This window comes from Haemaphysalis longicornis, unplaced genomic scaffold, assembly GCF_048455015.1.
Source record: "Haemaphysalis longicornis isolate Haplotype H1 unplaced genomic scaffold, Haemaphysalis longicornis Haplotype H1 scaffold_2, whole genome shotgun sequence".
Lineage (NCBI taxonomy): Eukaryota > Metazoa > Arthropoda > Arachnida > Ixodida > Ixodidae > Haemaphysalis > Haemaphysalis longicornis.
In genome coordinates, this window is record NW_027526295.1 from 179,940,686 (window position 1) to 179,968,506 (window position 27,821).

The following is a 27,821-nucleotide window of genomic DNA, read 5'->3' on the forward strand; positions in this document are numbered from 1 at the left end:
TTTCGCGGGATATGGTTCCTTGTTCGATCGCATTTGTGAGCAACTAGGGAGTGCAAGTTGTGCCAAGTGAGCTAAAAACGAATGAGATGTCAGAGCTTCATTAACAACTCGTCTACTTTGTTGGCATAACCCCCATTCCCTGCGTTGTCCCGAACTAAACCGTTTTCGCACCGTTCCAGGCATTGAAAGAAAGATTTCGGTATGAATTACAATTGGGAAGAAAGGATAATACAGTGCATGAAAGGCGGGGAAGTTAACCAGGTTACATGTCTGGTCGGCTACCCTACGCATGGGAAGTGTGAAAGGAGGATTTAAAGAGAAAGAAAGGGTATTGAAAAGAAGGGGAATAAAGCTTGAGGAGTGATTAAGAAAATAAAAATTAAAGGTAACTACAAAAGCAAAACAATGGGTGATAATAAAGCCTAAACTGAACAGGTAAACTAACCAGATGACCGAATGAAAAATGGTACACGGTGTCTCTACAATCGTTCAGGCAAGCCTGTGTCCTTTAAAAAAAAACGAAGTAATGCTTTCTTGGCCTTTTGGGACTGGGATGCGCAGTGCCTGTGACACAAAGCACGTTAACTTGACTTTGTCATTAGACGCTTACTCGACTTTCAAAATCGACACTAGGCCACTGCGTCACATTTTTGTCACTTCTTCATCCTGAGAGCAGATTATTTAATCGCAGGATTGCGTTAGGGACGCAATAAATTGGCATACGACAGGGTAATCTAATTGTGCTCACGCAACGCAGCTCACAGTGTGTTCGAATCTTCTCAAGTTTCAAAGAGGGAAAAGGCCTGGTCTACAAGCCTATAGCTGTATCCGTTAATGATCAGCGTCTGCACGCGTGCCAACAATTGCTGCACACACACGGCTCAGGCCTGTCCGGCACCATGATCCAAGCGAGGCCTGGAACCATCGTATACAGGTTGCTCATCTTCGCTGATAAGTTTCATTAGTGGCTTGCACGTCCATCTCTCGACGGGGCAGCACGCACCGTTGCGGCGCAAAGCAAGATGCTGGAAATTACAGGGCACCCGTGAAACCCCGTGGTCGGCGTTCGTCCGGCCACGCCAGCGTTGACGCAAGGCGTGTGAGCCTCAAGGTTGGGGGCTCAAAGTAACCGTGAAATTTCGGCCACGCCGTCGAACTATGCGAATAGAGAGGCACACTCTTGCTCCGCTGTTGCGCATTATGAAATGCGACGAGGCGTCTGAAAAAGACAAAGAGGAAGAGAAGGAGGATGAGCAAAAGAAAAAGAAAAGGACGAGCGAGGGAGCGGCATTAAGTCACAAAGGCGGCGGCGGGATGAGACCGTGTGCACCGTATGCACGGAGTCACGCTCGGATGCTTGATTCGCTTCCTCTTGGAGAGTTACGTGATTGTGCCCGCACGCGGTCGGCTTGTTACGCATAACGCGGTGCGTGCTGTGGCCATCGAGCGTGTTTCACTAATTTTCCTCGTAATTTCGGACTTACGGAGCCATCTTTTTCAAATGCGCGCGGGGTTTTCACGAACGAGCCGCGGGGATAAGTACAAAGGAGCGGTCTATTGTTTTTTCATTTCCCGAAGTCACGGTGTGTCACATTTGCTACAGTCCCGTCGCAGGAAGCACTTCCACTAGCGGCTGCTTTCGTCGGCGGTATAGTCCTTGCGACGGTCTGCACTGGTATAAGTCCTCCAAGCTGCGCCTATGTGCTGGAGTGATTCTCGCCGTCAACCCACTGTTGTTTCTTTTTGCGGTCTCTACAAGCCTTTGCGCATTTATAGGTGGTTTACGATTCCGCCGTGGAGGTTCCCGTTTGGGACTCGCTATCTTCCTTATGCTCTACATGCCCCTTCTTGCGCTGGCCGCGATCGAAAAGGTCTGCCTGAGGTGGTGATGAAGATCTACGTTCCGAGCATTGCCTCTTTGGTTGGCTGTAGACCCAACAGTAATCAGCACCTGGTACGGGAACTATAGGGGCACGTACAGGCAAGAAGCGCCAAAATTACACGGTGGCGCCCACGTCACAAATCACGCCCTTCCACCTCTCATCAACCTTTCTGGCCCTCCGTGCATAGATATAGCGCAGTCCTGACCGTAGTCGGCACTCGTAACGGTTGACGCGCAGATTGTTATGTGCGCCATCAATCCGCGATTCTCAGATAGGTCGGCTGAGAACCAGTCTCACGGAGGCAACCAAGGGATAAATCCGGAAGCGAGCGCTCGTATAATGGGAGAGGCACTGCGGGTGAAGTCCCCTTCGCAATTACGCTGCAGCCATAAAGACAGGAACCCAGCCGCCTTGTGACTGTGCGGGCTGGGGCTGAATAAGTAGACAGGGGGACGTGACATGCGCCGGAACGGCGCGTCAGAGCCACGTATATATCAACGCTGCATGCCGCTATGCGGATATTCTAAGTCACCGACATATATGTCGTCTCGAAGAAGTTTTGTATTATAGGTTAGACAGCTGCGCTACTGGAAATCAGATCGGCTTGATTCCTGCAGCTTTTCTTCCATATATATGTGCCTCTTCCTTTTTAACGGGTGGTTATTCAGAATGCTGAAATTCGGTGTCTATTTATTTAGTATTCTGACGTCCTGGCCTCATTATTTTAGGTGTTTACAGTGAAACCTCGTTAAATAGAATTAGAATTAGAAGCTCCATGGGCGCATCTAATTGAAAGACCATTTAATTCGAACGCGAGTGGGTTCCGCTACGAATAATTCGAACTACGCGCCCCTGCCCCTGCGGCTTGGCGCCTGGTGCACGACCAGAGAAACGGACCCGCTGTGCGAGGCTGCGAGGCTGCGCCGAGGCTGCGTCGCCTCGGGAACCGACAGAAGAACGGAGAGAGAATATAAAATCGGGTAAAACCAATCGAAAACCATTATGGCGGACGTTTCGGAAGACTGCGGACTGCGTCGAAGTATACTCGAGTGCAGTATAGTGTGGGGCGCGCTGACAGGTATCTCATGCCAGGAGCGCAGAACCTGTCGCTGCCAGTTACTCCGAAGAGGGGACGGAGGAGGCACCAGTGCGGCCGCGTGCCAGAAACGCATGACCGGATCGAATGCCTCCCGTCTCTCCTCCAGTTTCGAACAAGGCAAAGATGAGGCCTTCCGCTACATTCGCTAGAGAGAGAGAGAGAGAGAGTAAATGTTTATTGAAAAGAAGAAGAGGTCGGCCTGAGAAACTGATCTTGGGCCTGCTACTTCCCTCTGGGGGGGAGGGAAGAAAGAGAAAGGAATGAATATGGGAGGTAGGGGAAATGACAGTGAAAGCGACAAATGAACTATGTACAAGCAGCAAAACCAATGAACGTCTCACATACAACGGGGCGCTGAATCACATGACTACACTTCACTTTTCAGCGCATGACTATCGTCCATGAAAAAGAAAAAAAAACTACTCAGACATTATTTCGCAGTCTGTTCAATTTTGTCGCAACCTAGAGCCGAGAATCCAGAGAGGAATCACCAAAAAATGTAATTAGTGTTTTAATGGCTAGGCTTTGTTACCTGTTGTCAGCTAGTTGGACAAAAAAGTGCTGGCTATCGCATTCAAGGACAAAATACATGCAGATTGCGACAACCGTCTTTTTCAAGCATTAAATTGCTTACATGCCCTACTGCTCCAAAATCGCAGTGTACTGTAGTTATTTTTCACTTTCATCAATTTGAACTTTCATTAATTCGAACTGAGGTGGCTTCCCTTGCGATTCGAATAAACGAGCTTTTACTGTATAGTGTTCGGTAAAATGCACGAGTGTTGCGTTTTCTGTACCTGGCACTAACTTAATGGAAACCGCGGATAACGCTTCAAAAATTTCGAACAGAAAAGATTTTAGTGGTCACGCACAATGCTGTCACATCATTCTGTCTTCGTCGCATAGTACACAGCCCGTTTTAGTGGTTTACTCCCAGCAGTGCCATCACGCTCCCAATAGAAGCGCTAGAACAGGCACGCGGAGCACGTGTGACAAGCATACCTTCACCCGGAAATCAGTTGACATTCGTACAGCATTTCAGTGGCCTCTGCTGGCTGACCAGGGAATATACATATTCACATATTCACCAACGAAAGAGGCACCGACAAGGAACAATGTATAAGGCAACCTACCTATGTGCATCCCCTCGTACTGACCATCACGCGCCTAGGATCAACGTCTTCAAATATACCTTTTCTTTTCAAGGGCTACGCACGAGTGGAACAGCATTCCAGATAAAAATGTCTCTACGCCTTCCTCATCTTTTGTTAGAAATTTTCGCAATATTGTAACGTGGCGGCAGGACACAGATGAGACGAACGTTGCGATGGGGTGAAGCGATCTATTCACATTTTGTACAGTGCGGCCATGACAGAGCTCGCGCAAGGTTCGCGCCAGGCACTTCGTCGTCGTCGTCGTCATCGTCGTTGGTTCAAGGAGCTGTCAGGCATTGTCCACCTTAGTCCCGTAACATCACCCCCCGGTTCGAGGACGACCGACCCGGCCGTGGCCGAGGCAACGCGAGGATTGCGATGAAGATGAGCGATGCGATGACAAGGTAGAGTGAAGATGTGCCTGCCGCCACCGATGACGATGATGCACGTGATGGTGCCTGGCCCCGCAAAAGCGATGTCTTGAAGACCGAAGCGAACCGTCGGAGGAACTCGAACCACGTCGGACGAGAGGGCTGGGGACGCGGCTTCTGTTCTTTTGGTCTCGGCATGTAGCGGCTCGTCTTCATCGGCTGGTCACGGGCTGGTGTCACGCGGCGGGGGGCGTGGTCGAATGCTCGTCGCAGTGGGCTGGGGCTGCCCGACACAGCCGACGTTTCCTCGACGATTCCGCCCGGGCCGAGACGATGCGATGAGGAGGCCAGGATGGGGATGACACCGCACAGTCCACCAAAATGTAACGTGGTGGCAGGACACAGATGAGACGAACGATGCGATGGGGTGAAGCGATCTATTCACATTATGTACAGTGCGGCCATGACAGAGCTAGCGCAAGGTTCGCGCCAGGCACTTCGTCGTCGTCGTCGTCATCGTCGTTGGTTCAAGGAGCAGTCAGGCATTGTCCACCTTAGTCCCGTAACAATATTTTTGTTAAAATGATGGTTACTGTACGTTTGTGGCGCGTTCCGCAGTTTCTGCTGCTTTTTTGCTGCTCTGTATAACGAGTAGCACTTTTCACTCTTTATTTTTTTCTTTGTTTTGTATTTAATGCCATATTTGCTACAATATAAACCCGTAGAAGAACGCCGAGGGAGTCAAGGAAGGAGGCCATCGTCGATAGAAAGCAAATATATTTACACTGTTTACATAGAATCCTGCAGTGCACAGCCATCTTGTCGCCTCGCCTAGTCGTCCCCGTCTTCATCGCTTATGCATCTGTCGAGCTCGCGCATGCGTCATATTTGTCTTTGTCAAATATTTCCAACAAAACTAACTTTGTTGTTCCAATCATATAGCCTTCTATTAGCAGCAATTGTCATCAATATGTCGACTGTATTGTATTCCTTCGCTCCCCCCCCCCCCCCCCTCCCCCCCCGCCCCTACAATAATGCTCGGAAGGGCGGTGTAGGTACCTGTACAGGTAAATAAACTAAAAGTTTTCGCGCGTTCAGCCTTGTGAGTGGTGTAGAGACTGGGTATTTAGAGGGCCGCCGCAGGCGCCATAATTCGGATCGCGATAGCGCGGCTCCGTCTATGTATCGGCGGCGGCAGACAGAAGAGGGACCCTGAACTCAATCGGCGATACTGAGTTGCGCGTATGCACTGCCGCCGCGCGTACACTGCCCGCGAGCCCCGCTACCCGTTTAGCCCACCGGGACATGAAGCAAACCACGGCAGGGGCAGACTAACAATTACAGCGGCTCTCATGTCCGATTGCTTTTCCTCCTGAGACGCGGCTCCTCTACTTTCTTTGTTTCTCCCTCTCTCCTTTCTCTCTCCTCCTTGCCCAGTGATTCTGTTCCACTGAGTGCCTGCAGCGCCCAACGCGTGTTGGGTCCATCCCGTCGCTTACGTAGTTTTTTTAATGTAGCTACACGTGATACAATGCACACTGGCGCATCTTTTGTACACGAAGCCGCGAGAGCGCATGCGTGCATGTCTTGCTTCTTGTCCGGACTCCTGACGGATGGCCCCGTGATGGGCGAAAGCGGATCCGTGAACGTGAGTCACGCATCCTGCAGCAGCTCCACCGTACATACAAAGAGAACATTACGCTGGGCAGTCGCTAACAGTTTTGGGAGTTCTTAATGACGAGCCAGTGACCATAAAGAGCCCGGCGTCATGCAAATGCGGAGTGGCAGATGAAGGATGTGCACCGCCTATTGGCGTGAACGCGGCGGCGACAAATTAGGCGTGGTCGTATACCCACCAGAGGGTGCATAGTGGAAGTTCGTGCTCGGTCTAGCATGGCAGGACTGCCGACCGTGGTGGCATCGCTCGAAAAGCTAAATGCACGAAAGCCTGGACGGATATGAAAAGGAAGACTCTGGTGTGCACCGACGTTGGGGAGGCGGTCATTTTAGTCACCGTCTTTGGAAACGTTGCGGGAACAAACTTTAGAAACAAGAAGCAACAGCTGCAGCCGGGCTAAAATTACGGGAGCAGGTTGCTGCGGTTTTGTACACATTTTTATTTGCTCTTTCCTAGGAGAGAAACACGTGCTGAAATGACGGTTATAATATTGTCGTGCACAGGATGCGACCAAGCGATAAATGCGAGAAAAGAAATTAACCCATGTGTGAGCCAAGAACCCCCACAAAACGAACTGATTTTGTTGCACTTACGCATAAAAGAGGTGCAGGAATGCTGCGCGCTAACTGGGTCATTCCTTGATAACTGTCGTGATGCCGTGGTCGACACACAAGACATCCCGGTGCATGTCCAGCCACAATCTTCACAATCTTTTTACGACAGCTGATTACTGGAAATGTGAGCTAAGCAGTCTGTATGTGACACATTTCAGAAATTACGACCACGCCAGTTCCTGCCCACCAGGCAACAGCCTCAGCCATATCTGCCCGTAGCGCGACTGTGGAGAACACTTTTCATGATGTATTGCCACACTAGAGAGCACTGTGTCGATTACAAGTATTACTAATATTGATCACAAGTATTACTAATATAAAGTTGGCGCTGTGCCTTAACTCCTTGGATTTTAGACGAAAGATAACACGCCCCTGCCTGTTTCACAAACTGTATTTCATTTTTTCTGATTTACATGGCTCCCTGCTTCTTCCACCAAGTCGAAGTTTACGCCGTCTTTTCAATTACTTGAGTGTTCAAAATTTAAAAGGTTCGACAAACCCTTTTAACAAATTATTCCTTTCATTAACGAGTGATGATTGGAATCGGCTTCCAAATCTAATAGTCAACGAACGCCACCCTTTAAAGTTTAAGGCATTACTTGAAACCCATATCGAAACCGTACCGTCGTAATGTATGTATATTAGTTGTGTAATCAGTTGTGCTTTTTTTGTGCTGTAAAACTACTTAGACATTCTTCAGGCATTGGTTATTAATTGTGTAACCAGTTGTATTATTATTGTTGCACTGCAATCCCACTTTTCGAATTCTATTTTGCTTTGTGTTATTGGTCGGCAAATGCCTTTGTGTATGCTTTGTTCGAACCCCCCCCCCCCTTTATGTAACATCCCGCCAGCGTATTTCCAAACGCTTTGCCGCACAGAGCACCCACGTGACATGTCTGTTTACGGGACACAAAACGGTAATTAAACGTCGTCATTGGCTGCGCCCCTAACCTAAAGCGACCTAAAACATACCGAATCACTATTATTAACAAAAACAACCCGTACACTTGAGTGTAGAAAAAAAATTAGAAAAAAGAAGTTAGTCAATGAAAAAGAAAAACTAAGGGATAAACCTGCTGGGGCTCAGAACCAAAGCCTTCAGCGCCAGTACTCAGTACTCTACATCAAGGCCACAGAGCCTGAACGGTGGGCTCCTGTTAGCAGGCGCTCAAAAGAATAGCGCGCGCAGTGACATCACACGTCACGTGGGTGCTCTGTGCAGCGAAGCGTTTGGAATCAAGCACCCCCGTCAGGGGCCCTTAAGGGTAAATAAATGAAGATGACGATTCTGCGCAAAGAGAATAAACAAAAAGAAACGAACAACAACACAAGCAACGCGGAGTCGCTGCAAAGATTACTCATCCGCAATAGTAAGGTTCTATTTTTTAGCACCCTAACACGAGGGCTCGATCCCGGTCACGGTGGGTGCTTTCCAGAGGCAGGTGAAAAGCGATAACGCCTCTGTGTCGAGATTTTGGCGTACGTTAGATCCCAAGGTGGTCAAAATTAATCCGGAGCTTTCCAGTACGGCGCGCCTCGTAACCCACGTGTAGCTTCGGCGTGTTACACCCCCAAAATATGATTTTTTTTTCGAAACTTATTTTTGTGGTCTTTTAGTGACTATGGTTATTCATTAACACAGTAATTTGGAGAGAAATTGTAACAGCAAATTCTTCAATTAATGTACGGGCATAAATTTTGTAGGAGTGTAAGAACTTCCTTCCTTCTTTCAATAAAAAATGGAGAACGCGAAGATGGTACAGTTCGTTTCAATTAAAATATACCTACAAATAACCTAACCTGTCGTTAGATCGTGCACAAAAAATAACATGCCGTAATCGCATGCTACAGAACCGAATATTCGCCGCTCTGGTTCAGTGACACACGCGCACAAATAAATGCACACAAAAAGAATTTCCGCGTGCTCTGCATAGTGCGACCGCGCTAAAAGAATACGCGTGCAGTTATCGACATTATGAAGGGCTATCGGGCGTGTCCCCATCGCTTAAACTTCAGCCGTCAGCGGAAATATTGCCGTCAAACTCGGCGAGCGCGTCAAGTGGCGGCCGGTTTCACGCTCTCGACGAAGGGGGTCGAACCACCAGCCCCCAATCAATCTTTTCCGTCATTCTCACACCCTCGGCAGCGCCACATTTCTCCCGGGCGCTTTCTTCTTTGTTCTTGCGATCTGATTGCCTTTCATAAAGACGTAAAAAGCTTGCCCCGTCCAGTTTGTCTTTTCTTTATCCTCTTCCTATTTCCCGTTGCTTCAAGCCTAGCCCTGGGTGTACTGCAGCACCGGAAAGTTGGGAAGGTCGATGAGTACAGGGCGGCCTAAAAAGGTGCCCTCTCGCAATCACCCCCTCCCCCACTCAGAGCCACTTCCAACTCTCCCTGCCTGACCAGAGAGCCGGCCAGGTTCGATTCGAGAGGGGGGACCGGACGGTACTGCAGCCACTGCTCTGCGGTTGAGTGATGTTTCTAGGGCAAGGTCTTCTTGCGACCGCAGCTCCTTGAACTCACCGGCTTCCAACGTCCCTCTCTGTCTCTCTTATTTTCATCGTTTGGATTTTACTCCTAAATCATTTTTTAGTGAGGGCAGAGATTTGCATCTCGGTAAGGGGGGGGGGGGGGGGGGGGCAGGGAACGCACGTGGCTACGATCTGCGAGAAAGAGCGCGATTTTTCGACTGTCCGTCTAAGCGTGAACTGCGCGCGCGCGGAGGTGTGCATAAGGGCGGAATATGAACGAAATCGGAAAAGAATCCTGCTTCTCGACGAACGTCGTTTGCGGCTGAAACACACACAAAAAAAAAAGGGGGGGGGGGGGGGGAACTGCGGTTAGTTTTACGCGCGGTCGAATACGCGCGGTAGCCGTAAACAAGCGTATCACTTCTCTCAGACGCTGTCAAAGTCGCCCACCCGTTTGACTTCATTAAGGGCGACACCGCTGGAGCGAGGGCCGAGAACGTGAAACAACGTTGCGTGAAACGGCGTGCTCGCTCCCCGTGCAAGGAATGCAACTTACTCCACGGCTGAGATCAGAAAGTCAAATTGCCACCGTAACACGCGCGAGCAGGGTTCAGAGAGGTCGGCGGAGGCGCGGGAGAAGAAAGGAAGAAAGAAAGAAAGAAGGAAGGAAGGAAGGAAAGAAAGAGTAAAGAAATAAATAAGGAAAGCAAGAAAGAAGGGAAGGGAGGAGAGAAAGAAAGGAAGAAGGAAAGGCAGAAAGAGAAACGAAAATACGAAGGAAGAAGGAAGGAAGAAAGAAAGAAGGAATGAATGAAGAAAAAAAGAAAAAAAAAAGAAAGAAAGAAGAAAGGAAAGAAAGAAAGAGCAGCGAGGCTGGATTTTTGCGGGTGAACTTGCAGGCGCTCGAGCGGCAAGGTTAGACCTTTACGTTAACACACACGAGATGCGGTCACAAACGAACAATAGCTAGCGAGTACTGCGAAACAAGGGTGGTTATCCCACACACGATGGGCCTAACGAACGAACAAAGGACGACTCTCCGTGCGGGAGGAACGTCATACCCCGTCCCCTAGGAGTCAAGTGTCTACGACGGCGGGCTTCTGGGGGGTCGCTGGGGTGCGCTCGGCCTCGGTCGGCGCTGAGCATCCTTTCACATGACCCTTGACCTTTGGTTCGTACTCGATCGCGGCCTTCTTCAGACGAAAGCGTCTTACTTTTTTGTTTGGGCGTGCCCGGGCGATCGTAATCCGCAGCGCAAATAAATTTCGGAAGTGTGTAAAGAAAAGCCTGAAATGTCGAATACTGCGCCCGAATTCATAGTGCTGGTCTACTAAGCTGACATCCACAAAGCCGCATGCCGGCATTGTAAATAGGTCGTTCCTGAGCCGTGGAAGCGAGTACTTTTAAGGAACGTGGCAGATCATAATCGAAGGCAGAATGTTAGTTTCTCCGCTCTGCAAGCTTATGTGGCGCACCTTGCAGAGGAACATCTCTGCAGTTATACTCGTCCAGTGGTTCTTCTGCAGAGCAAGAGGGAAGCGTCTCTCTGGCTTTCCAAGCAAGCGCGAAATGCCGCACACATTTCCGCGCGAAGAACGCATGCCCAGCGCTGCATGCGCGTGGATGTTTGAAACCTTTGTGTTGAAACCAAAGCCTGAGCTTTTCCCTCTCGCGTGCGGGGGCCCGCAGCTGACATAGCCTGGAACTATGCGATATTTTCGTCACAGTCAAGATGGATAAGCGATTCTGCTGCCCACGCCGCAAGCGCGCTGCTCGAAAGTGCAGCTGGTCGGTTGCGCGCTCGCGGCGCATGCAGCAAAGCGGCAACGGCGGCAGAGAGGCGGCGTCACCCCAGACAGAAAAGCAGGCCATATCAGAGCCTGCCTTACTGTTGCGTGAAACAGACAACACAACTGCTCCCTGGTATGAATAATCTTTAAAAAAGAAAAGACGATGGGGTGAATGCCCTATATGCGTGAATATATGGCTAAGAAAATGGCCTTGCCAAGAAATTGGGGAAGAAAAAATTTTTCAGCCTGTTTTTTTTCTAGATAGGACTCGACTACGTTGGCAGCGGCTAGCATGAGGCTGGTGGCACCAACGTGAACCCCAAACGCGATGCGGGCTAAAGAGTCACCTTCGAATTGAAAGCAGGTCTTATGACTTCTTGCTTTGGGTGATGTATATGTACTGCCGATGACACCTCTTTCTAGCTCCAACAGATCAAGAAATGCCAATCTACCAAGAGATGCAGACCTGATTTAGCTCGGGAAAAAAAGCGCAGTAGAGGGAGGAACGCCCAGACCTTCCATTCAAAGGATACCGGCTAAGCCGGTGCGCCAAGACCCAAAGTTATCAATTGAAATCCATAACCGAGTAGCGGCTTTGTAGGTTAGTGAACAGGTGATTGGCGTGGCATAGGGTATGCGATTCAGCCGCAAGACAGACAGCGTTAGGGAAGCAGTTTGCAGGCATATGCTCTCTATAGGGCGCGTTAGTTATAAGAACACACGGACAAAAAATGAAGAACAAAAAAAAAGAAGAAAACAGAAACGTGTTCCCTTAGTCTATGATAAAGTTAGTTAAAATTCATATTTACTCTGCTAAGCGATGTGCGTCAAAGTAATCTCTTTATTCCGTTTATCCAGTTTCCCTTTAGTAGCTTCGGGTGAAGGACCGTTCACCATACGGCGCGCTGTTTCCTATTCTGCTCTTGTAAAATATGCGTTTGCAGCTTGTAATATTTTGTTCCCGTTAGCTTCCAACTATTTATTTCTAGGCAGTCTCCTAATTCATCTGAAACCGTGCACGCGAACAGCGTAGTTAAGAGTATCAATTTTTTATTTCAGGTTGTCAAGTCGCACACTAGGGGGACTGCCCCTGAGACGGCAGCAGAGAACGTAGAACAATGTGTTCGTGGAAACAAATCCAAGAGATAGATCGAAACGACAAGTCAGTGGTCGAAACTCGCAGTGACGGAAACTCACCGAGACTCAGAGGCCAACGCATTCTGCTTTCCGGAGTAGTGAAGTCTTCTACAGGCAGGCAACAAGAAATAATATATTGACATTTATAAACACTCGTGAGAAACCCTAAATTGATAAAGGTTACTAACGAGAGAGAGAGAGAGAGAGAGAGAGAGAGAGAGAGAGAGAGAGAGAGAGAGAGAGAGAGAGAGAGAGAGAGAGAGAGAGAGAGAGAGAGAGAGAGAGAGCTTAAAGCTTGTAAAGAGCTGCATTTGTGTGACCTACGCTCCGCGAGCAGCTGCAAACGGGCTATTATGTTGACAAACGCGAACGCGTGTAGTCAAGTGGACGATCAATTAAGCCGTGACAGCCCGCAAGTTCCCCACTGTCCGTCTTAAGCGACTCGAGCGTGTGTTATTTGGCGTGGAGAAACCAGGTCAGTTCTTGTAAAAGAGCATTGTTCAGATGAAAAAGAAGAAAAGGGACAAGAAGTCGGATGATAAAAACAGAGATTTGGTTTCTTCTCACTTGAGGGAGTGGGTGAATATTTTAAACGCACACTTTTCCGCTGTGAACCAGCTCCATGCTCGGGGCTGCGAGTACCATCACCGTTCACCTTCTTGCATCCTTATTAGGTAATCTTTATGGGACTAAACTTAAAGCTTTTAAGCAAACTATACTAAAGTCATTTGAAGCAATTATGGAGAAGGGAAACTTCTCCTCAGCCTTCAGGCACTGATGGTTGCGTTTGCATTTACGTTTATGACTTGTCCCGGCCAATCGTTAGTTAGATTGTGGATGAGCATTTTAAAGACGATAGTCTTTCTTGGGCTACTTAAACGCAGAAATTTTGGTCTGTCTGTCTGCCTGTCTGTCTGTCTGTCTGTCTGTCTGTCTGTCTGTCTGTCTTGAAAGGATAAATTTATTATCAAAAAATCCTGGTATCAATGATACAACGTAACAACCAGAAACAATTAAACAAGTGCAGCGCCTGTCGCTACAAAACTAATAGAGCGCGAAAGCTGCCAGTTACAGACACTTACAGAAACACATAAACAGTTTCAAGTTGATTGTAGACAAAAGATTAACATACAAACAATTTAGAGTTGCTTACAACCAAAAGATTAACATGCGAGGAAAACCACGATACAAAAACATTCGCTTCAAGAATGCAGCAATATACAAAACAGGGTTGGTTTTATGTCACAACGGGTACTGTAGCGCACTAACACTCAATTCTAACACCAAGATCAATTGTTACAACGAAAATCCCTAAGGACACAGGTCTGGAAAACTGGCATGAATAATAACCCTTTTGTTTGAAACCTCAATAAACCGGGTAGACCAATGTCGCAAAAACTCTTCCTCACCCAAAAGGGCCAACTCGCCTTCCAAAAAGGTCACGAAGTGTTGTCTGAAGAAGGAAAGCAAGGGCCACTGCATACGAAGCCTGTGATTCTGTGCTACAGCCCTGCAGCGATTACGCCATACTATATAATCGCCAATCACTACGAATAGTTTGCCAAGGGGAGTGCCAGGGCACTGTTCTCTCAGTTGATACCGTGCAAGCCCCAAACTTGGAGCGGCACGGTGTATGATGCGCCAAAAGCAACGCGCAACAGTGCAGCTTGAGAACGTGTGAGCCGTGGATTCTGGTTGACCGCAGTTGGGACAGGAAGAGTTCTGTGTTACTCCCCAGCGAAATAATCTATCTTTTGTGGGAAGAATTCGCCACGCTTTTTGCCACTGGATGTTTTTGGCGTCCTCTGGTAGCCTACCTGAAGTCAGCCGTAACCAGGGGAAATCTGGTGGATCCACACGTCTGCCCGACCTCGCAGTAACTATTTTTTCACACAGCCTGGCAGGTTGTTCATTCACAAAATCGAGATCAGCATCCAGTGCACGAATTTCCTTTGCTAAAGTAATGACGGCCTTGAACAGTCTTGACGGGAAAGCTGCACTGGGGTGCAGGTTTCTGGCCATAGTTGGACAAAGAACCCGTCTAGAGGGACCGAGAAAGTACAGGATCAAAGGTCTGCCCTGAGCTTCTACGTCACTGAGAAGTGAAGAGGCGACTCTAAGGGCCAACAACTGGCTCATGAGGTCGATGCAAGGGAGACCATAACCCCCAGAGCGGCGTGGGAGGCGCAGGGCATCTCTCGCTAAACGCTCCGTGCTTCCATCCCAAAAGAAAGAAAAAATGTCGCGGGACACTTTGAGCGTAACAGGATTGGGAGGCAGCATAATCCTGGAGACAAAAAAGAATTTAGCAAGAAAAACGCATTTAATCAGATACGATTTCTCCGAAAAAGAGAAGTTGAAAGACCTAGCCCGGGCAACTATCTTTTGAATATCCTCAACTAACGCGGGCCACATGTCTGGAGAAACACCTTCTTCGGTAAATTTGACGCCGAGAATCATCAGGTCTCGAACTATTTTTAAGTTATGAATGGGGGCGAGTGTAGCGTTTCCCAGAGGGAGAATAGCACTTTTTGTGGCATTTAACTCGGCACCTGAAAGTCGAGCATAAGACTTGAAGTCCCCTAAAACAGCCGTGAGGCTATCAGTGTCCCGGATAAAAATAGTGACGTCATCTGCGTACGCAGACACTTTAACCGAGCCTTGTCCGGGCAAGGGGAGACCCCTAATTTTGGGGTTATCAACGAGTTTTCTGATGAAGGGGTCTAGACACAAGACAAACACAAGCGGCGACAAGGGGCATCCTTGTCTGACACCTCTATGAATTGCAATTTCACCCTGCACCACACCATTAATGACCAGGTCACTGGATAAATTATCATACAATTCTCGGAGAAGCTGAACAAATTCAGAGGGAAACCCATATGCCTGAAATATGGCAAGCAAGTATGAATGATTGACCCGATCAAATGCTTGTTTTTGGTCTAAAGAGACACACAGGCCTGCAATACCAGTTTGGTGCGTATAGGCTAGTATGTCTCGGGTTAGGCTAAGTGCCGAAAAAATATTTCTGTATGGGACCGAGCCAACCTGTTGGAGTGAGAGGAGGTCCGGCCAAAGGGCTTTAAATCTGGATACCAAAAGGGAAGTTAAAATCTTGTAGTCCGAATTCAAAACTGTTATTGGCCTGTAAGAACTCGGGAGAGAGGGGTCTTTTCCTTCTTTCAAAAGTAAGATTAGACGGCCTCTCTTAAACGAGTTTGGAAGCCGCTGATCTGCTAGGATTGAATTTATAAGTTGCACTAAGGAAGAGCCTAATTCTGCCCAGCAACGCTTGTAGAATTCCGTTGGCAAACCGTCCGGACCAGGCGCCGATCCGGTTTTCATTTCTCTTAAAATGTCGTATAGCTCGGAACAGGTTACGTCCTTCAGTATTTGGGAGTGTATGCTTTGTGGAACCTGAGGTAGGGAATTTGAAGCGGAACATAGTTGTGCTACCATGTGTCTTTCATCTACCTCGAGCGAATCTCCCGCAAAGACATCAGAAAAGAAAGAAAGAAACCCTGATTTTATAGCTGATGGGTCTGTGGAGACGGTGTTATCCGGGCAGCGCACACACTCTATAATGTTTGGAGCTTCACGCTGTGACCCGATTCAGCCACCCGGCCAAAGTTAAGTAAATTCTGCGCAATAGTCTTATATACTCACAGCCAAATCTAAACGTCTAACTCCGGTGGCAATGTTCCTACATGTCAACATTTTTGAACAAGAACAAGACATAACGCAAATATAAGGCAGAAAATCAATACATAAGTGCTATTTGCAGTGTTACTTTATTAAAAAATGTAGGGATGCTTGGTTTTTGCGATAGCAAATGAAATACTCCATGAAAGGCAGAAAACCGTCGCCTTGTATTGCCAGCGTACCTCCTGGCGGAATTTAAGAAATCAAACGGCAATAGCAACGAAAGGTTCCACTAGATGGGATCGCGCGTGCAGGTAGGGCATCGTGGTTTTACAAATGTTGCAATAGGGTGCCTCAATTCACGCGCGTCTCCGCCGTACGGCAGAGCTGGCATCGACACACCCGACTTGGAGCATTATACAGCGCGGTAAATTTAACTTGACTTGAGCAAACCTCTAGCGTGTTATCTTGGGAGAAACGAGAGGGGAAAGGAACAGCATGAGAGGTGAGCGAGAAAGCGAAGGGAGGCCTTTACTTGGCAAAAGCGCCAGTCGACTATCGTCTTTCGGCGACATTTGCAACGAAAGGAGCAGATACGCGGCCATTTTTTCTTCCAGGAGGTCCCCCAGTTTGGTTGTGCTTCTCCCCGTTTTGTAAGAAAATAATTAAAAGTGCAAAGAATTTCGTCCTTTCGAAAGTCATACCGTTAAGCTGTGCCTTGCTCGGATACAAGAACACTTGACGTCTTAAAGAAGCAAGCGAAACAATTCAGGGCTGTTAACCACAGTTGGCAGCTGGAGCCGTCGCATCCTGACGCGAGGATGTGCGAATTAGCGCGGGTCTAATTACGCTGGCTGTCTCGGCAGGCATTTCGTCACAGCGCGTGGCGCAGCGAATGGTCCGCAACTTGTCGTCGCGACAAACAAACAAGTGACACTGTCATAACCGTTATTCGCATTTCCGCTTGTCTTGCAAGAACTTGCCTGCGTGAGGAGAGTTCCTCGAGAGCCAAGAAAAGGCTGCGGGGAAGCGAGGCGGATCGCATTGCAGCACGTATAACGCAGCTTGCGAGACAACAGGAAACGGCGGAGTGACATACACACGCGCAAGCAAGCACTCACACACACGCACACGATTTACGCGAAGCAGAGGCGCATCTCTGCCCGAAAGACCTGTTTGTAAGAGCTAGCTGTTGATGCCGGCTGGAACGCCGTCAAGATAAACAACCGTCGCGCCTCCGCCGATTGCAAGACCCCGCATAACCGAACACATTTGGCAAAGCACTTCCTGATCTCTGAGTGCCCGTGCAGGCAGCTGTCCGCACCTTGTCATTACGAGCGCTGCTCGATAAGGGACACCTCTCAGAGGAACGCTTGCACGATTCAAGGGGACAACGTTCGCGGGGGGGAAAGGGAACACAAAAAGGGGGGTAGAAGATATTAAGAGGGTCGCTCAGCGGGTGCGAATTATACATTGGCTATATTACGTACATAGAAGTGTAGGGGTCATTCGTTCTTTTTAACTGAAATTAACTGAGCATGTAAGGCAAGTCCAGTACTAATTTATTTCAGTGACCATTTTGAGCAATGCGCTCTACAAGGTAACGCTCAAAAAACGTCGATGAGCCCAACGGGAGGAGCATTGTTTTGAAACTGTGTATAAAGGCATCTCTAATGAAGCGGGTTCAATAAAATGGTACATGCTTAATGAATATTTATAGCCACAAGCCAGGGTGAAGCAAGCTTTAGTGCAGCCGTATTGAACCTAACTAGAAGTTACGATGCAGCCGTACGCCACACTACCATTTTATAGCCCGTGCAACACCGCCCACTATAGGGATAGGGAGCCTACATCGCGCGCGCCTCCGCCGTCTTGTAGGCTCCCTACCACCTATACCACAGCACCATTTTTGGCAGACGGCTTTCTAAAACAATACCCCTCGGCCCACATGTCTGGGCTAAGAGGTGTACGCGTCTTGCTGTCTCTGCGTTCCGCTTTGAAGAATTTTCCCAACCTGGATGCGCAGGCTGTTGTGTTTTTAGAAGTTACGCCAACGAACTTCACGACAACGCTGTTATGAGCGCGTGGACACGTCGACAGACCTCTAGCGCAATTTAGTTCGGAACGTTGGAGTACAATATTCCGTGCAAGCAGCTTTTTAAGGCCAAAACCTTAAGTTGCCCATTCTTAGAAAGACTGTCGCTGTTGCCGTAGTAGCTATTGTTGCCCGGTCAAGAAAGTGGCCACTTCTGTATACATAATAAACAACAACAAAAAAAAAAAAACACGAGTGGTCCGATTGGATTTGGACCCGAGTAATTCGCGCCAAAACCAAAGAAACGAAAGCGAAGACACGCAAATACGATGTAGCAACACAGAAGTTGTTAATAAGTATAGCCAGGCTTAGAGTATACACAAGCAGACTTAAGTGCCCCCGAGAAACTAACTTTGTTTTTCCTATTTTTGGCTGTTTTATTACGCCGTAGTGCGCCATACTGGTGGGCCTCGGATTAATTTTAACCGTTTGGTGATCTTTAACGTATACGCCGAAATCTAAAAGCGCGGGCGTTCTTGCGGTTCGCCTCCCCCCGAAAAGCCGCCGTCGTGGCTACGAATCGAACCCGCGTTCTTCCGCTCGGTCCGCAAATAGTGGCTTTCGAGAATTAAAGATGGTATTAGAACAGAACGTGTCTTTTCTATCAACAGCGCATTGCTAATCTCTGTTACGCTCTGAGGAATTGCCGAGCGTGGTAACCCAAGGTACACATCGGAAGTGCAGACCAGTGATTCGCCATAATGGGCCATAGGCGCTATCCGCTCACTGCCACCACCCAATGCAATTCAAATGTAACGCCTTCGCAGTGCTCGCGCGCCCCCTGGCTGAAACTGCGGCCATAGAGTTTACTGCGCCAGCGGGAGTTCTGTTCTTTGTGTGCTTGCTTTTCCTCCCGCACGTCCTGGCGTTGCACTGCCACTTTTTTTCGCTTACTATAGTAAAAAACCAGCCCAACGAGCGTTCCTAACTAAGTGAACGCGGGCGCTGCCGGTTAATTGCGTATATTTTGCCTCAGATGTACCTACAGTTTTATGTGCGCTAAACAACGGGGAGATGTATGACAAGCGCCAGTGGTTCACGATTTTCGAACGCGCATGGGTTGCGCCGCGACGACAGCGTCTACGACGGAACGCCGGCTCTACTTGGGTCAGCGAGCGAGCTACGACGACAAGGCGCGGCCCAAAGTTCTCTGCACTTTAAAAAAAGAACAAGAGGCAATAAGAAAATGCTTCGTTGGCATCATACAACGGGGACAAGTGACACGCGAAAACACCACAAGGGCCGGGCATGTCAAAATGTCCACGACCACATCACCGATACCGACGTTTGTTAATCAACATTAGTCCAACACTTGCTCCGGATTGCCGTTATTGCCCCTCCGCTTCCTTTCTTACTGGTCTATCGTCCCGAGTGTCCCGAAGTGACTACTGCTGCGGTGAGAGGCCAAAGCGATCAATGCGAAGAGTCTTGGCGCGTGTCGGCGGCGTCTGTTTCCATTGCGTCCCGTTGAGCTGATCGGGTTGCCGCCGCGTCGCCGAGTGGCGGCGTAAAACAGGAAGTCCCCTATTGGGACGCGAGTCACGCGACACTTGGTTGCTCGTGTTCTCGACAGGCGTCGGGGAACACGCGAACCCGCCGTTGCGCGTCCTCTCGGCTTTGCTGGGCACGTGTGAATACCTTGTCTTATGCAGCCCGCGTGTCTAAAAGGTCGCGTAGCGTTTGTTAAAAGTGAAACAATGAAAGAGGAAGCAACAGGAAGGCTGCGCTTCGCTCACTCTTTCGTATTTATCAGGCTATGTATCAAATATATGTTTCTGCGTATGCGTCCGCGCATCTGCCTTCCTTCCGGAGCATTTGAAGTGGTTTATGTTTGCAGAAGCTGAGTAGAGCGACAACTTTGTAATACCAAGCAATTGAAATTTAATTTATATCCAGCTCTAGTATACATATAAAAAATAAATGACTGTCTCCACACGTGCAAACGAACGTGTGCGCCAGGGAGGCCCACCAGAGGGGACCCCAGTTTCCCAATTCGTTACCGCCTTCGACGAGGCCCGCACCGCCCCGCACCGCCCCGACCCTCGGGTTGTGAGCGGCCTGGCGCCGCGGCCGCTGCCTGCACGCATCAGCAGGGACGCCCGCTGCCTGCTGCTCCGCATGCGGCTCGACTGCTGTAATGTGGCGGAGTGCCTGCGCCGACTCGGGCGCAACGACTTCCCTACATGTGTGGACTGTTCCGAACCGGAGACTCTGGATCACCTACTCTGCTTCTGCCCCCACCACGCGGGGCCGAGAGCAGAGCTCCACCGAGCGCTCCAGCGTTGAGGCCTTCCCAGCGCCGGCATGGAGGACCTTCAGTTCCAGAAGGTGCCTGCGGCAACCCTACGGGATGGTCTTCGCCCATCTGCTGCAGTATACATAGAGACGACCGGCCCCACGCAGCGGCTGTAGCCCGGACTGCAGTGACTATGTGCCCGGACTGACAGCCCTATCTCGTATTCTTTATCCTTTATATCTTTCCCTGTATCTCTCTCCACTTTATCCCGTCACTCCCCCTCTACTTCCCTTCCCCCGCGCTGAGTCGTATGCAGTTGAGCTCCCTGACGAGCTCAAAAATATCCCCAGTTCCTTTCCTTTTCTCACAAACCACAATCACCCGTGCGTGTGCGGGTGTGTGTTTGCGAGTGTGTGCGTGCGTGCGTGCACGTTGATAGCCAAGAAAAGGTGCAGCCTCGGCACCATGAACTAGGTTCGAACAGAAGCCCAAGGGTTGTGTTAAAGGGCTTACGGTTATTTGTTTGTACTGACACGACCCTCATGCGTGTTCAGTGACGTTAAAACGTCCCACAGTGGGAAGCGCGCAGCCGCATTGTTGTTATTCTTTTTCCCGCCAAAACATGTCCGAACTGGAAGGCGCAGCTTGTCGGGCAGAGGAGACACGAGCGGGCGACAATGGGGCCTGGGCTCGCAACGACATTGCGCTCCGCGTGCGCAACCCGACACTGCACTTGTCACTCGCTTCGTTAAGCGCCGTTGTTGCGCCGACCTAGGATCGTCTGCTTGGCTCGCGTCTCCTGCCCCGGCGTTACACAAGGACTCGGCGTGGGGCTCCGTCAATCAGCCTGCAAGAAAGGCGGGGAGCGGGAAGTAAGCGGGGCACGAGGAGAGCGAGACAGGGAGGACACGCGCTCAGTAATATAGTGAAATGCAAATAGTATCAAAATATCAAACACACTTGTTGGATATACCGCGTTAACGAATAATGTGTTGTAAATAATACAGTGTCGGCACGCGTAATAAATAAATAAATAAATAAATAAATAAATAAATAAATAAATAAATAAATAAATAAATAAATAAATAAATAAATAAATAAATAAATAAATAAATAAATACAATCATGTTCAACTTAGTGCTGCAGAACCGTGCTTTCGGTAGACAGAACAGGACTAGCAAGCTGGCTAGCCATAGGTATTTCATTAACCTGAAATAGGTAGAGATTTATGAAAGAAAGAAGAGAAAAACATTCCCGCCGGGCGGGATCCGAACCCACTACCTCCAGAATACGCGTCTGGTGCGATGACCACTGCGCTACCGGCGGGGCTGTGCTCCCCTCCACTTTCCCGGGTATTTATGTTAAGGTAATTGTTTCCTATGCTTGGAGGTGGTAGCCAGTGCCACTACAGCTCGGTGCTGCAGCTACAGCTGTAGTTATAGCATGATGATGATGCTACAGCAGCTCGGTCACACTCTTTGCTGAGAGTCACGAGAGGGCTGACTATAGCTCAAACAGAATAACAAAAAAGGGGAGATAATTAGTTCTGAATGTTTCACAGCCGTGATGAATGCATGATCGAAGGTGTGTGCACATCGTGAGCAGGCGCGCACGTTTAGGTTTCGCAACGCCGCATTTATGTTGCTCTCGCTTTTCACGAAATATTCGCGTGTCTAACAGATTGATGATGCACTTTCACGTGACGTACAAACCACGCGAACAGGAAGTTTTAAAGACGATAGTCTTTCTTGGGCTCCTGAAACCCAGAAATTTTGGTCTGTCTGTATGTCTGTCTGTCTGTGACTCGATTCAGCCACCCGGCCAAAGTAAAACAATGCCTGCGCAATAGTCTTATAAAGTTACAGCTAAATCTACCCGTCTAAGTCCGGTCAACATTGTCAACATTGTCAACATTGTTGAAGAAGAACAAGACACTACGCAAATATAAGACAACAAATTAGTACAGAAGTGATATTTGCAGTGTTCCTTTATAAAAAATTATGCATGCTTGACTTTTGCGAAATTAAATACTTCATCAACTGCAGAAAAAAAATTCACCCCGCCGTCGCCTGCTGTCGCCCGCGCCACTATAGCTTCTGGCGCCATTTTAAGAAATCAACCGGCAACAGTTACGAAAGGTTCCACTAGATAGGTTACACGTTCTGCTTGCAACGCACGTGGAGTAGGGAAACGCGGTTCTATAAACGTTGAAGTAGGGTGCCTTGATTTACGCGCGTCTTCGCCGTACTTCAGCGTTGGCATCGAGACACCCGGTTTGGAGCAGTGGAACGCGGGAAATTTAAAATGATTTAAGCAAACCCTTGGCGTCTTTACCTTGGGAGGAGCGCGACGCAAGAGGAACAATGTGAGAGGTGAGCGGTAAAGCGAAGGGAGGCATTTACTTGGCAAAAGTTGATAAAGACTATCGTCTTTTGACGACATTTGCAACGAAAGGAGCAGATACGCGGCCAATTTTTTTGTGATAGTCACGTATACGTTTGGATGTCAGGGCGTCGCACTGAGCACAGCACTGCCACGAAGCTTTAGGAACAGCTAGGGCCGTGAAACAGTCGTATCGCGTTTTCACGAATTGTCAACGGGCCTACCAAAACGACAATGCTCTCTCACGTGACGTACAGCAAAACAGCACAGACAAGGAATTTTGTAATCGTCACGCGCTCGTTGTGATGTCGATGCGTCACACCCAGTACAGCACTGCAACAAAGCTTTGGCAACGGGACCGTGAAAGTCTTATCGCGAAGCGCCACGCACCGCTACGTGAATCGGACCCCCGACTCCTGTGAAAGTACATGAGTATCTCGGCATCTCGATACGCTCCCCGGCAGCGTCGGGACTTTCGAGGTCACACGTGACGTGGCCGCCCTTTGCAACCACTCCGCCTGCGTATAACACGGCACACCTGCGGTTCCAAGTTGAGCTTGAACGCCGGCTTGCGCCAGCTGCCCGGGATTTCCTGCTGCGTTGCTTCCAGACGCTGTTGGCGCAATGATTGGCGCCGGAATAAGTTGTGTAATTGTGCGGGGGCGGATGGGGCATGTGCACGCACGATCCAGTGTTAAGTACGATCTCCGCTTTCCGAAATGGTTGTCTGAGCGAACCGCATATCGCTCCACTATATCACTTCCCTCGTGCTGCTGAGCCCAAGGACGCGGTTCGCGCCCGGCCGCGGTGGCTGCTTCTCAGATGGTGGCGAAAAGCGAAAGCTCCCGTGTTTCGAGATTTTCGCGCACATTAAAGGTCTCCAAATGGTAAAACTGAATCCTGAGCCCCCCCACTACATCGCACCTCGTAGCCCTGGGGTTGCTTCGGCGCGTTAAACCCCACAAACATGCAATCGATTTCTCCCTATTTCATTTCATTTCATTTCATTGCTCCTTAAAGGACCGAGGGCATTACTTAAGGTGGGGCTAGCGCCAAGGTATGAGAATACATGCAGTGAAAACAAAAAAAAAACAATAGAAATCAACAGCAGTAGCGAAACTGTTGCAAACATGATGAACTGGGGAGAATAAAAAACGCAGCAACGGAATTTTGCACAATCGATTCAGAAGGAGTATCAAGTGAAAGCTGATAGGTTCGTAGTTTCAAGTTTTTTGCGAAATATTTTGCGGTTAGGGGACGGAGCTATGTCATTGGGCTACCCGTCACAAACACTGCATGCTTTATTAACGCCCTATATTGGGCAGCGATGGATTGATTGAAAAGTCGGTGGCTGTTGTGTGGTGTATATTTTCGCATAGTTAGCATCAAATTACAGTGGTTGCTGTGCGAGAAATGTCTGGTTTAAAACGAAGTTATTAAGGAGAAAGGGTTTTATACCTCGTGAGTGGAAAAATCCGGCGTCGTTGAACGTGCGCATCGGCTGGTACCAAAAAGCCTCGTGGAGCGCAGGATGCGCGGGAGATCACGTGACGGCACGTAAGGTGAACAGGCGCACTCTAGCCACGGAGAACGCTTATTTCGGAGGAGTACTGGCGTGAAGTGAAGGTGTCTGCATTTAAATAAAACTAAACAAAATAAAACCGTACATATTTAATTCCGCGGGATTAGGGGAAGGGGGATGGAAGCTTTCAGGTCAGATTACATATCGCCAGGAGAAGCCATCATGCCTTCCGCATCCGAAGCACGTGAGCAGACTTAGGTGCTCTGAGGAATGTATGTCTGTTGTTCTGGGAGCTGTATACGTGCATATCGTGTTTGTTGTATATGACCCACAAGCGACCGTCCAAACAGCATGCGCTTCTGGCCACCAAACCTGCGTTCCAGAAATTCCTTCCAGGCTTGAAATGATAAAAAACACGCCTTGCCCAGCTTCAAACTCTAATTGCTCAGGCGACATTTGAAGTTGCGAGCTACAGCGCAGCGAACAGAGTAGACTAGATCGCAACGATATCAGGCCCCACCGTTCTGTGGCAGTCACAAATCAAACGTCAAAACGAGCTTCCACGAGTGGCACATGTCGCGGGCAAGTGCGCATTATACGTTCGTGAAACGTGATATGGGAGCATAGCAGTCCTTTTTCCCCTGGGCCGGGATTCCACGCCGATGCTATAGACCAGGAAGCCTGCGCGGCCTAGCGCGTGACTCGTAGTTGCTTTTCGTGGCTTCCCTGACGCCGTGACATTGACATGCGTGACATTGTTGTGCGTCATTCACTCGAGCGAAAGTGTTCCGGCAAGCCTTGTGCGGAAATACTAGCTTTGTCTGAAGGCCGGCGCGCTTGTAACGGTGTTGTTTGGTTCAGGACGTAGATGTGCTCACGTTACGGATGGACTCCTTCGTATCCTTTTTTACCCTTTCCGTATTTTCTTACCGCTCTAACTGCGGTGAAGAATGCACTTGACCAGCCGACGAAATCGCGATAAACTTCCTAAAAAACGTGTTGAAACAAACAGTTGCGTCACTGCGTCATAGATGAAGTCATAGGGAGTGTACGACCATGCATGGTGTGGTCGCATTGCTTTGTCTAGTGAAATAAACTACTTGGGGTGCTTTAGTGAAAAAAAAATCACACACGTGAGAGTTTTCAAATACAGTCCGCTAACGCAGCTGCAGCGGCTCGTGCGATAAACTCGCTGCATAAATAGAGGCACGAAGACTGGTTACCGAAACATACAGGTAAGGGTGCGTGACGGAATAGGACGGATGCATTGACCCAATTTCTCGCCTCTATGTTCAAAGCTTTCCGCGGGGAAGCCGTTATCCATTCCATTGAATTTGCGCGACTAATGCCTTCTCCAAACTGAATGCGAAATGCTGCCCACACCCGAACGCTTTTCTTGCGGTAGTCAATAAAAGACAACCGTTGCAAGTGTTAGGACCTCGAGAACCGGAGAAAAGGGTTAGTAAGTGGATCTGTGCTTGGCTGTACGTGCGCTGAACTTTCTAGCGAACAAACACAGCAACACCTGAAAAAAAAAAATTCCCTGCCATCTCCACTAAAGTGAAACCTGGGGAGGGGCGAAGCATGCAGTGCCTAAGTGTATTTTTGGCGCCTTGGCGTTTTTGCCCACGGATATTAAAACGCTAGGGTAGATGTATACAGCGCCGCGGTACTGTAAGTCTCATGTCTTTTCAGCACGAAACGTTCTAGCGCGAGGCGGGGAAAAACGAGTGTCCCGGCGCTTTAGTACCGTGACTACATGAAACGACGACGACGACGGGAGACGCCGACAGTCCGACGAGCTCCTAAGGAGCTTCGCCCCTAAAAGTGGCTCTAATTCCCACTGTGAAGACAGTTGGACAGCAAAACTATATATGGTATACCTGAGCCCCAGATCAATGTGACGTAAACTTAACTGTACCAAATGAGTGACCAAGAGATTTGTAAAAATGAATGGAAGATACACTGGTGCATCTTAAAAAAAAATGCATTAGCTTCTTCTCCTTCTCCCTCGCGAACTTGAGGCCCGGCCCGAGGCGCACGCCTTCCTCCGGCGTTAGAAGTTCGCAGCAGGACGTTTCTCGCACGCACCTTTCGCACCACGCCAACCATGCTATGCGCTGTAACCGTCTCAGGGGTAACGCTTGCTTGCTTCAGCAGCGGAATTGCAGGCCTGTCGCTCTTTTTCTGACTACCAGTATAGCATCCCGCCCCCGTCATTCATATTCCGCCTTCTGTTGCCGCCTGCTCGGCTCTGCACTCGATGCACGCTCCATTTTATAAAGCGCACAAGCGGTAAGGAGCGCGTCAAGATGCTATTCGACAGTCGCGCCCACCCCGCTTCGACTTGACGCAACTCCTTGCAGCGAGGTCGGCACCGATGCGAACGCAGCCCCGCCGCAGCCAATGCTCGACTACTTTATTAAACGGGTTCATGAATTGAAACCCTTCCCGTTCCACTGAGGTATAACGGGTAAATTAAATTAATTGAAAATGGTTGTTTGGATTTAAAATAAAAAAAAATGTAGAAAGGTAATTAAAAAATATAATTACGCAGAAAATGACTCACCACGGAAAAATGATAAATACAAAAGATCTAAAAGCTATTATCGCGTTATTTGCCGCTGACTTTGTTTTTGCGTGTGAGTGAAATTGTGACAAAATGTTTGAGGGGTTAGTATTGTTGTACATTGGCGTTAATTAGTATTGTCATTTCTTCTAAAATTTTTAATGTTTTTGTATGTTACTAACGTCACATCGTTTTCTGTTCTTTTGCACAGTGTCCGCGGATCGACAGCACATTTTTTGGCGAAGAGTCACGTCTATTGTTCGCGCAATAATAAGTTTTTTTCGAAATAATATTCTACCTTTCGTAAGGCTCGCCTGCATTCCGAGACAGAGAGAAAACGTTTAAATAAACGCGATAGTGGGTGTGGAACCCCAGTCCAGCATTACATGTGTTCCCGTAGCCGTCTTCGCCCGGGTCACCAAAAGGTCCTGGTCCTCCAGTCGACAGCTGACAAACAGTGTCTCCCACAGTTCAGGAAAGCAACGGGTGGAGAGGGGTGGTAGGACTGGGTTGTGAGCGCATTCCAGAATTATGTTGGAGGGTACCTAGCTGGGGACAAAATACTGAGTACTACAGTAGTACAGCCCAGGATATTCCAGGATATACTAGCAACTGCCGTAAAGGATACTCAATTCCCGCTCTTCATACGTTTTTCTTACTTTCTTTCGTAAAATTAGGATGCCACTTCGCATTCCCGAATTTATTTTTCGAACTTCCGCATTTAGGCTAGGGGTAGCATTCTTAGCGCGTTGGTACTCCATAATTACATCAAAGAATTGCGCGAAAAAAGGGGGAAACAGACGAAGCGAGGACGGACACACAGAGCGCAAACTTCTCACTACATTTTATTATGCCACTGTGTGAACCTTATAAACATCACAAGGATCGACTGTGCATTCGAAGCATAAAAGAGAATAAATGCCCGGCGATGCGGCAGCAAGCCAATTCCTTCTCGTTGAGCGCACACGAGGGCTAGCTGACACATTTATCTCGGAGTCTTGCTATCGCCTCAGCTTCCGTAATTTCTCGCATAAGCTGCGTCCTACCACGGGATAAGATCGTAGATCGTAATAAAATGTAGTTGGCAATTTGCGCCGTGGGTGTCCATCCTCGCTTCGTCCGTGTGTCTCCTTTTTGCGCATTTATTTGGTGTAATTACGCATTTGTGCCATTCT

At 48.8% G+C, this 27,821-nt stretch overlaps 1 protein-coding gene across 5 annotated transcripts in view; it reads left to right on the plus strand.

Moving 5' to 3' along the window:
- LOC144169578 (aquaporin-7-like) overlaps window positions 1–27,821 on the plus strand; it is a 128,289-nt gene that overhangs the window by 35,897 nt on the left and 64,571 nt on the right. The window lies entirely within an intron of this gene.